Source organism: Triticum urartu, chromosome 4 (assembly GCF_003073215.2).
Source record: "Triticum urartu cultivar G1812 chromosome 4, Tu2.1, whole genome shotgun sequence".
Classification (NCBI taxonomy): Eukaryota; Viridiplantae; Streptophyta; class Magnoliopsida; order Poales; family Poaceae; genus Triticum; species Triticum urartu.
Genome location: NC_053025.1, coordinates 159,356,736 through 159,366,184, shown reverse-complemented (window position 1 = coordinate 159,366,184; position 9,449 = coordinate 159,356,736).

The following is a 9,449-nucleotide window of genomic DNA, read 5'->3' as shown; positions in this document are numbered from 1 at the left end:
ACGGCGACCAGGAGTAGTTTAGGAGGATCCCAGGCAGGAGGCCTGCGCCTCTTTTGATCCGTATCCCAGTTGTGCTAGCCTTCTTAAGGCAAACTTGTTTAACTTATGTCTGTACTCAGATATTCTTGCTTCCGCTGACTCTTCTATGATCGTGCTCTTGTATTCGAGCCCTCGAGGCCCTTGGCTTGTAATATGATGCTTGTATGACTTATTTTATTTGTAGAGTTGTGTTGTGATATCTTCCCGTGAGTCCCTGATCTTGATCGTACACGTTTGCGTGTATGATTAGTGTACGGTCAAATCGGGGGCGTCACAACATGCTACGAGATGCACAGGTGGATCGTTGACATGAGGAAGTGCCTCGTTACCCAAATCGATGAGCCCGTATCGATCCACAAGCAGAGCAAGCATCACAAGAAGTAGATGATGATTAGATGATCGTTTATGCTAGTTAATCATGCATGTAATATATAGTTTACTTTATTGGTGTGTGTGGAAATGTCATGTGTGTAGTAGCCACCTATGTAATTATGCATGTAATAGTATACTTTGGTGTGTGCAAATGCCATGGTTGTAGTAGCCACCTATGTAAGTGGATGTTTAATTTGGTTATGCAAGCATGTCCTTATAAGTGTGTGTGTGTGTGTGTGTATGTTGTTGTTCTATATGCAATCCCATCGCACAACACACACGTCTTATTAGCAGCAACCGTCTGTGTTATTATCGGTCTTCACACACATTTCTGATTACAGACCTGTTTGCCGTGTATCACACACATCTTGTTAAGTTAAACCGTTTCTGTTCTCATGTCTCAACGCAAATAGTTCATCCGAGTGAACCGCATGTTATATATCACACACACCTTTGATCTGGCTCACCGTTTCTTTTGTGTTGCCTAATCACAAACAGTTCATCCGAGTGAACCGTATGTTGTGTATCGCACACGCCTTCATCTGGTTGCCCATTTCTTTTGTTCCTCCTCATCGCAAACAGTTCATTGAACTGAACCGTATGCCATTCATGGCACACGCAAAAAAACCTAAACCATGTTTGATGCATCCGCCATCGCAAACGTTTTATACATTTTTGACGGTTTTCATACAACACCGTTTGCGAATATTGCATCTCACACAGTTTCTCGAAGGGTCTCTGATCGTAGTGCCGCGTTAGCAACATCCTATAGTAGTGAAACTGAGAAGATGCAATTTACCCTAATTAGAAGCATTACAAGTTAGACACCATATGCAACATGCAGCCACATATCACACTGCGAAGTTAGAGCAAGCACCTACGATGGTGGTGTAGGGGAAATGCAGTCTTCAAGTATAGAGCTACGTTCAATATCTTCATTTAGACATGTTGTTTCTTGAGAATCATGTGGGGAGGATGAAACTGCACTCTTTATAAGAGTAGCGCGTCTCATACTAACCCACGGGCGTGACTATCTCATCATAAGTGACAGATGCAGGATACACAAGAACAGTAGTTTGATGTAAGAACATGGTGTGATAGGCAGATGTAGTATGTACCAAAAACAGGAAGGCGTTTCATATTCACATGTATAATGCGTAAGCTAAGGAGATGCAATTTAACAAATTAGGAGCAATACAAGCTAGGCACCATATGCAACATGAAACCAGATATCACACTGCCATGTTAGAGCAAGCACCTGGGGTTGTGGAGTAGGGGAGATGAGATTTGAAACTTGCACTGCAATAGGAGTAGCAAGAGAATCTGCAGAGATCATCTGTTTCGATTGCTCCAGAGGACCACCATCATTTCGTGTGTTCGTCCTTTTAGATTTTTCCTTGTCAAGTAAACACACAAGAAAAAGGAATAAATTCGGTCTTCCAAATTCGTTGATGCGTGATACTGACGAACACAACTTTTATGTAAGGCAACCACATTGTAGGAGGATGGAATATGTACAGAAAACGCAAAGCAGAAGGCATTTCAACAAATTGGAAGCAATGCAAGCTAGACACCATATGAAACATCCAACCAAAATCACTCTACCAAGTTAGAAGTGTCCCATTATAAGTGACATTTCAACAAATTAGAGGCAATACATGTTTGAAATGATATGCAAGGTGCAACCAATATTACACTATCAATTTGAAGGTGTCTTGTCAGAAGTGATTGATGAGGGATACACAAGAAAAGTAGTTTGATGTAAGAACATGGTTAATAGAAAGACATAGTATGTACCAAAAATAGGAAGGCATGTCATATTCACAGGTATAATGTGTTAACTAAGCAGATGCAATTTACCCTAATTAGAAGCATTACAAGGTAGACACCATATGCAACATGCAACCACATATCACATTGGCAAGTGAGAGCAAGCACCTGCGATGGTGGTGTAGGGGAATTGCGGTCATCAACTAGAGAGCTACGTTGACTATCTTCATTTAGCCTTGCTGTTTCTTGAAAATCATGTAGGGAGGATGACACTGCACTCTTTAAACGAGTAGCGCGTCTCACAGTAACCCATTGGGGTGACTGTTTCATCATTAGTGATTGATGAGGGATACAAAAGAGCATTAGTTTGATGTAAGAGGATGGTTAATAGAAGATGTCATTATCAGGAAGGCATGTCATTATCAAAGGTATAATGTGTAAAGTAAGCAGCTGTAATTTAACAAAATTGGAAGCAATACAAGCTAGACACCATATGCAACATGCAACCACATTTGACAGCGCGAAGTTAAAGCAAGCACCTAGGATAGTTTTGTGTGGCAATTGAGATCATCAATTGTAGAGCTATGTTTACTGTCTCCATCTGCTGACACTACACCCTTTAGAGCGCTGAAACGCTTAGTGCTTGTCTTCGAATTACACTGGAGTGACTTCTGTCTTTTCTTTTGTGTATTCATCAACAATGCGTCAGAGTCGGAAATACCCATGCATAAAAAAACAATAGTGTGAGTATGGGTGAAGTGTGTGCACAAGTAGTACAGTGTAAAAGTAGCAGATAGTAGGCGGGTGAGAAATAAATGACGGGAGACATATGATAGCTCTACAACATGCATGGCACACGAAATTACTAGATTCTAGAATTTTGAAATATAAGCACATGGATGGCTGGGAAATGCAGATGCTCGTCCAGCACACCACAAGGTGTGGTCCTATGAAAATAACAGTCGACTGAAAAAATAGGTCAGTCCATTTTTTCTGCACCGTCCAATGTACAAAGAACGGGCGGATCGCCTTCATCTACCTCCAGCCAGTCAGTCTTGACGATCTTCCTCAAAACGCCAGTGGCCACCGGCCCAGTCCCCTGCCTCCTCCCTCCCCTTGACCTCACTGCACCGCCGTTCTTGGCACCGTCCTCCGGCCATCCCTTCAAGCCCTGCCAACCTCTAGATCGGTCGCAAGCAGCTCTTGCGCCCCACACCCCTATGATAGACACTGATGCGCCGCTTCCCCAACGAACAGGTGGACTAGGTGCTCCGCGCGCCTAAGCGGGTGTTGTTTCTTTTAATTGTGAATCAACTGACCCTGAATTGAAATTCAGGCGGGCGACTGACCTCTAGCTAAGGTGAAATAGTAAATTGGAGGAAACCTGGTGCATTTAGTATCACGAAGAAGGTGCGGTAAGAAGCGCTCAACTAGTTTCTTTTGTGGGATGAATACAGTGTGAGCAGAGACGTAAGATTTGCACGAATAAGGGAAGAGGAGTACCTCTTTCTGCTGGCAGTGGTGTGTCCTCCATCTATTTTTCCGACGATCTCCTTGTGGTTCGCCGGAAACGATAAGTTCTGGAGGACGGTGGATCCTTGGACGAGCTCGTGGCCAAGTTGTTGAGTGTGGTGCGGTGGCCGTCTATCGGTGGTGGGGAACCAGATCCGAGGTGGAAAACGACAGTGTAGCGGGAACAACTCCGGTGCGGTGGACCGTTGCGATAGTGGAGCGGCAGCGGTGAGGCGCAGGACGGCGTGGTCGAGGTAGTTCTGGTACAACGCACGTATGTGTCAGCATTGTGGAGGCACGTTGTGGTTGCGGTTGCGTTGGACGATGACGTCGGGGTACCGGCTCTGACGTGGAGGAGGTCGGTGGTGGATTGGGCGCGATGGGGTGGAGGACGGAGGAGGGCGTTTTGGCTCCCACTGAGTATGAATGGGGAAATGGAGAGAGGGGGAACAATGTTTCGGTTTGGGACGCGCTTGTTTGAAATTTGGGGAAAGTTACAAACTTTGCCCCCATCTAAAATTTCGAACATATTGCGGGTCAGGGGTAGGACAGTAATCTCAGGTGTCCCAAATGGTGGGCAGGATAGATTTCGGCCGAGCGCATGGGTGTTTAGGCACCCACAATGTATGAATGCTTCTCAGAGGCGGTTGAGATTGCCGTATTGGTGAAGTTACAAACCTACCCCGGTTTAGGCCTTTGGACATCGGGCCGATAGGCTACACGGGTCAGAGCCAGGACAGTAATTTCCTAAACATTAGTCTCGCGCGGATTCGGGTGACCAGAGGCTTATTTGGCGCTTCGTTCAATATTTGGGAGCAGAAGCATTAACTTTTCAGTTCTCTTGAATTGAACTTTCAGGATTTGTCAAACTTCACAAATCTTGACTCTTCAAAATCCTAAAACTATGATTTTTTTGGAATGGAGGGGGTACATTTGAATATACATTGTACACGAGTATATATTAAAAAATATGCAACTTACCTCAATTCATGCATGATTCCATATATAATCTCCTTGGTTGCAAAAAAATAGTTAGACACGCGTATGAATATATAGCATGTTCAAACGCACAACAAAGATTGATGCCCCTTTTACATCTGATTTACAAATGTCATTATCTCGGATTCAAATAGATGAATGCACTTCCAATGAATTCGAATCTTCGAAACCCCCTTTATCTTGAATTCAACATGTATTCTATTTTGTCGCTAGCAATTTGGAATGTATTCATGTAAGTGACAAATGTATAAAGTGCTTGACACTAACAACATGGAGTGCACTAATTAATGTTTGTATATGAATTGCAAAAGCAAAGCATTGTCTGGATTTCAAACCACTCTCACTCTATGGATCGATAATATGAAATAAACCCATGAACATGCTAGAATTCAATAGAGTATGGGTGTTTGATAGACTGATGTTCATTCATACGCAAATTGCAAAATTCATGATCTCATCCAAAAATAATAATGTCATTTATATTTTAATTTAATGTGTAGAACCGCCTTTTACAATTAGATGCACTATGCCTCGGCCCGTTCTCACACACGCGTTATATATCTCTCTATCTGACGCATAAGTGCACACACTTTATATACATCGGCATTTCTCTCTCACACATGCTCACAATCTCTCCCGGGGTGTCTCACGCACACCCTCGATCTCTATATATCTCCCTCTCTCTTTCTTACTACTATGTACCACTCTTTTCACTAATCTCAGTTGGAAAACACTATTTCTCTCACATGCATATATACACAAGCACGGTCTCTACTAGCCCTCTATAGTTACATATATGTGCCTATGTGTCTCCCGCCCACACATTATCTTTAGCCCTCTCGCACACATTGCCCCTCCCCCACACCTATCTCTTAGTGGTTGGCAGATAGAGAGGTTATCCAACGGCAGTTCACCTTGCATCCTGTAGTAGATACTCACATCAGGTTGACGGACCTCTGGGTAGTGTACATCAACGACCCATTCTGGGTGGAGAACTCCATCAACATTAGGTAGCAGTTGCTTCCCGAGGACAAGTACATAGTGATCGGGTTCGACCTCGAGTACACTGGCGATCGTGTCAGGTATGATCAGAAGGTCGTAGTCGCCCACTTGTGCGTGCACCATCACATCCTTGTCTACCACTACTGCCTGGCCACAAGGCCTTGCGAGCGTTCCGCTAGGTTGTCAACAGCCCCGACTATAGTTTCGGTATGGTGGGCACCATCAACAATGTAAAGGTGCTCAAGACTTCAGGCGTCGCCTACCAGAAGCTTATTGGTATCTAGGGCCAGTACAAGATCTAGGGCAGCAAGAAGAAGAAGGACTCCCTGATTGACCCCGCCGAGGCCATCATCGACCCCTACTGCAGAGACATGAAGGATGCATGCAACAAGAACATGCTTGCCTGACACAGGGCCTGGGTGGAGAAACTGATGAAGATCACGTCAAGTATGTGGCCAAGGAGGCGTACACAAGCTACAAGATGTAGAGGTGGATCGTTGACATGAGGAAGTGCTTCCTTCCCCAAGACGGCGAGGGATCGATCCACAAGCGGGGCAATGGCGGCAAGCATCACAAGAAGTAGATGATTTGATGATCATTTCCACTAGTTTATTATGCATGTAATTGTTTATTGAGGTTTGCAAATGTTATCTATACTCAGTTACTTTGGTTATATATATGTTGTCGTTCTGTAGACATAGTATAGATGTTGTGCAGACAGATCAAATCACATCGCATATGATTAAACTAAGGAACCCATCGGTGATGATTTCATCAATAGCTGGCAACTATTTATTAGCAAGCATTTGCCCACAACACACACAACTTACTAGCAGGAATCGTGTGTGTTCTTATCGGTCTTCGCACACAGTTCTGATTACTGGCCTGTTTGACATGTATCACACACATCTTGTTGTGGCGAGTCATTTGTGTTATTCTGCATCATCATAAACACTTCATCTACGTGACTTGTATGCCGTCTATCGCACACATCTTGATCTGGATAACCGTTTGTATTATTTTGGCTCATGGCAAATAGTTCATGCGTATTAACTGTATGCCACATATTGCACACACAACTCTTGTCTGAATCGTGCTTGATGGATCAACCATAGCACACAGTTCATTTTCTTGGACACGATTTTATTACCATGCCATTTGTGATTCATGCACCGCACACAGTTTGGTCGAATGGTCTTCGATACATGTGTCGTCTTAGGACCTTCCTACAGTAGTGTGTGCCCGCTTTCAAGATGCACAAAAAGTATCGCGCCATCCCACGGTCAAGCGTATTCTGGGATATTTGGCCCACACCCCCACCTTAGGTTTATTGTATCCTAAGGGAGTGCAATTTAATCTCATTGGATATTCAGACTCAGATTATGCAGGCGACCAGGTAGACAGGAAACCTACCTCGAGGACATGTCATTTCCTTGGTAGATCTTTGGTATGTTGGTCTTCAAGAAAGCAAAATTGTAGCTCGCTATCCACGACGGAGGCCGAATATATTGCTGCTAGTGCTTGCTATTCTCAGTTATTATGGATGAAGCAGACTCTCAAGGATTATGACATCAAGGTCAAGAAAATTCCTCTGCTATGTGACTATGAGAGTGCCATCAAAATTGCACACAATCCAGTGCAGCACTCTAATACGTCTCCAACGTAATGGAGGCGTGGTGGATCTCAGCCCTTGCCAACGAGAGGTCTCCTCCTCCGCTTTGGGGTGTCTTTTGTGTCCGTTTAGGGTTTGTGTCCTGCTCGGGAAAGCGAGGCGGTGGTGGCTGGCTCCCTGATGATGGAATAAGGTTCTCCCCACTCAGTCCCCATCCCTGTGGTGCATCTAGAGTCGTCGGAGGGCGTGTGGAGATCTATCTCTGGCGAATCTCACAGGATTTGGTTGGCATTTGTCTTTGGTGGACCTACTTGGATCAAGTCTTGGTTTGTCTGTGTTTGTGTGTCTACAGGTTGGATACTTCTGTTCATCGATGAAGGTTGTTGTTGGTGCGCTGGTCCTATGGGGCCTTAGCACGATGACTTCTCGGTTGTTTACTAGAACAATGTCAGCCCAGCTAGAACAAAATAATCGCAGTACTAGGCGCCATGTTCCATTTGAGAGCGGACACTATTAAAGATTATCTTCAGCTCCAAATCCAGTCATCCAACAAGGGTGACACTCGGAGTAAAACATCGAGCCGGGGGTTCAACAGTCAAGGACATGTCCAACGCCATGCAGCAAATCGACACACCAAACGTGCATGTGTCCATAGACAGGTACCAAACCGATCATCCAACTCGGTGCACCAAATTCCTGCCCCCATTTTTCCTATATCCGGAGCACTCATAATTATTACAGATAAATATCATCCTTCGTCGATAATCATGATGTGCAAATATTATAATGCAAAAATAATTCAAATATAAATATTACAATCCAAACATGCAGTTTTGCAATAAAATATTTGAAATTCGAATTCAACCTATCCAGACACAGTTTTCAGTCCTCCCCTCGGAACTCCCACAAATGCTTACCTAGATCAATCTAAAGTTGCTCATGAGTTGCTCGATGGCGAATCTATTGACGCATTTGGATAAATTCCTCAAATGTCGTCGAATTCTACTATGGAAGTTCGATAGGATCACCCATTTGCTGAATTTTCAGACAGCGGTGAACTTTGTCGCCCTCATTCTCCACAATCATGCTGTGCATAATCACACAAGCTGTCATCACATCCCACAATGTCTCTTGATCCCCTATTTTTGTAGGTCCTTGAACAACTACAAACAGGTTTGGAGCACTCCGAATGTCCTATTCACATCCTTTCTAGCTCCTTCTTGTCTTTGGGAAAAGTGAGATCTTTTCTCAACCCTTGGATCAGAGATGGTATTGTCGAAGGTCATCCACGAAGGGATAATATCCCATGCTGTAGTTGACCATTAATGGTATAGTTGCACGTAGAAACTTCTCCCACACACAACCTTGCAAACAATGGAGACCGCTTCAAAGGGTGATGCTTTGTGAGACCCAGGTATTCCAAAGAAAGAGTGTCAAATTCAGAGGTCTTGTGATGCAATGCTTCAAAAATGATGGCGGGCTTCTTACAATGGCCCTGATATTTTGCCCTTTATAACGTATGGGCTATTCTTTCATTGCCAGTACATGCAATCCAGGGATTCGAGCATACCTGGCCACCATCTTGCTTATGACAGTGCCATGAGTCGTGCAGTGTCTTCGGCAGTTGGTTTTTTCAAGTACTCCGGTCCAGACACCTTGATCACCGCAGTAGCAAACCCGACCATGGCTTCAAGGCATTTGCTTTCGGACATTCAGAGGTACTCGTCTCATAAATCTGTGGCCCGCCACAGGCAAGCATCCTCAATGGAGGCATGCACTTTCGGTAAGAGAATTCAATATTTCCTACGGCATCCTCTTCAAAATGAAGTAGTCATCATAGGCCCGAACACTATTTTTTAACTATATCCGGACACTATTGTAGAGGCAATAGAACACAGTTCGGCTCATCCGGAATCGACGACGGAAATAGGACTCGAATAGCGCATCAGAGACAGTAGTCGTCCATCGACATCATATGCTCCCGTGCTGCATTTCGATTCAACACTCGATGTCCCTTGACTGATCACTTGAAACTGAGAACATGCTCTTCCGTACGTCGGGCATCTTCAATAACCGCATGTATCATCGATGTTTCATCATCATATTCGTCCCCATATGAAGAGGACACATCAATGAACTCGTC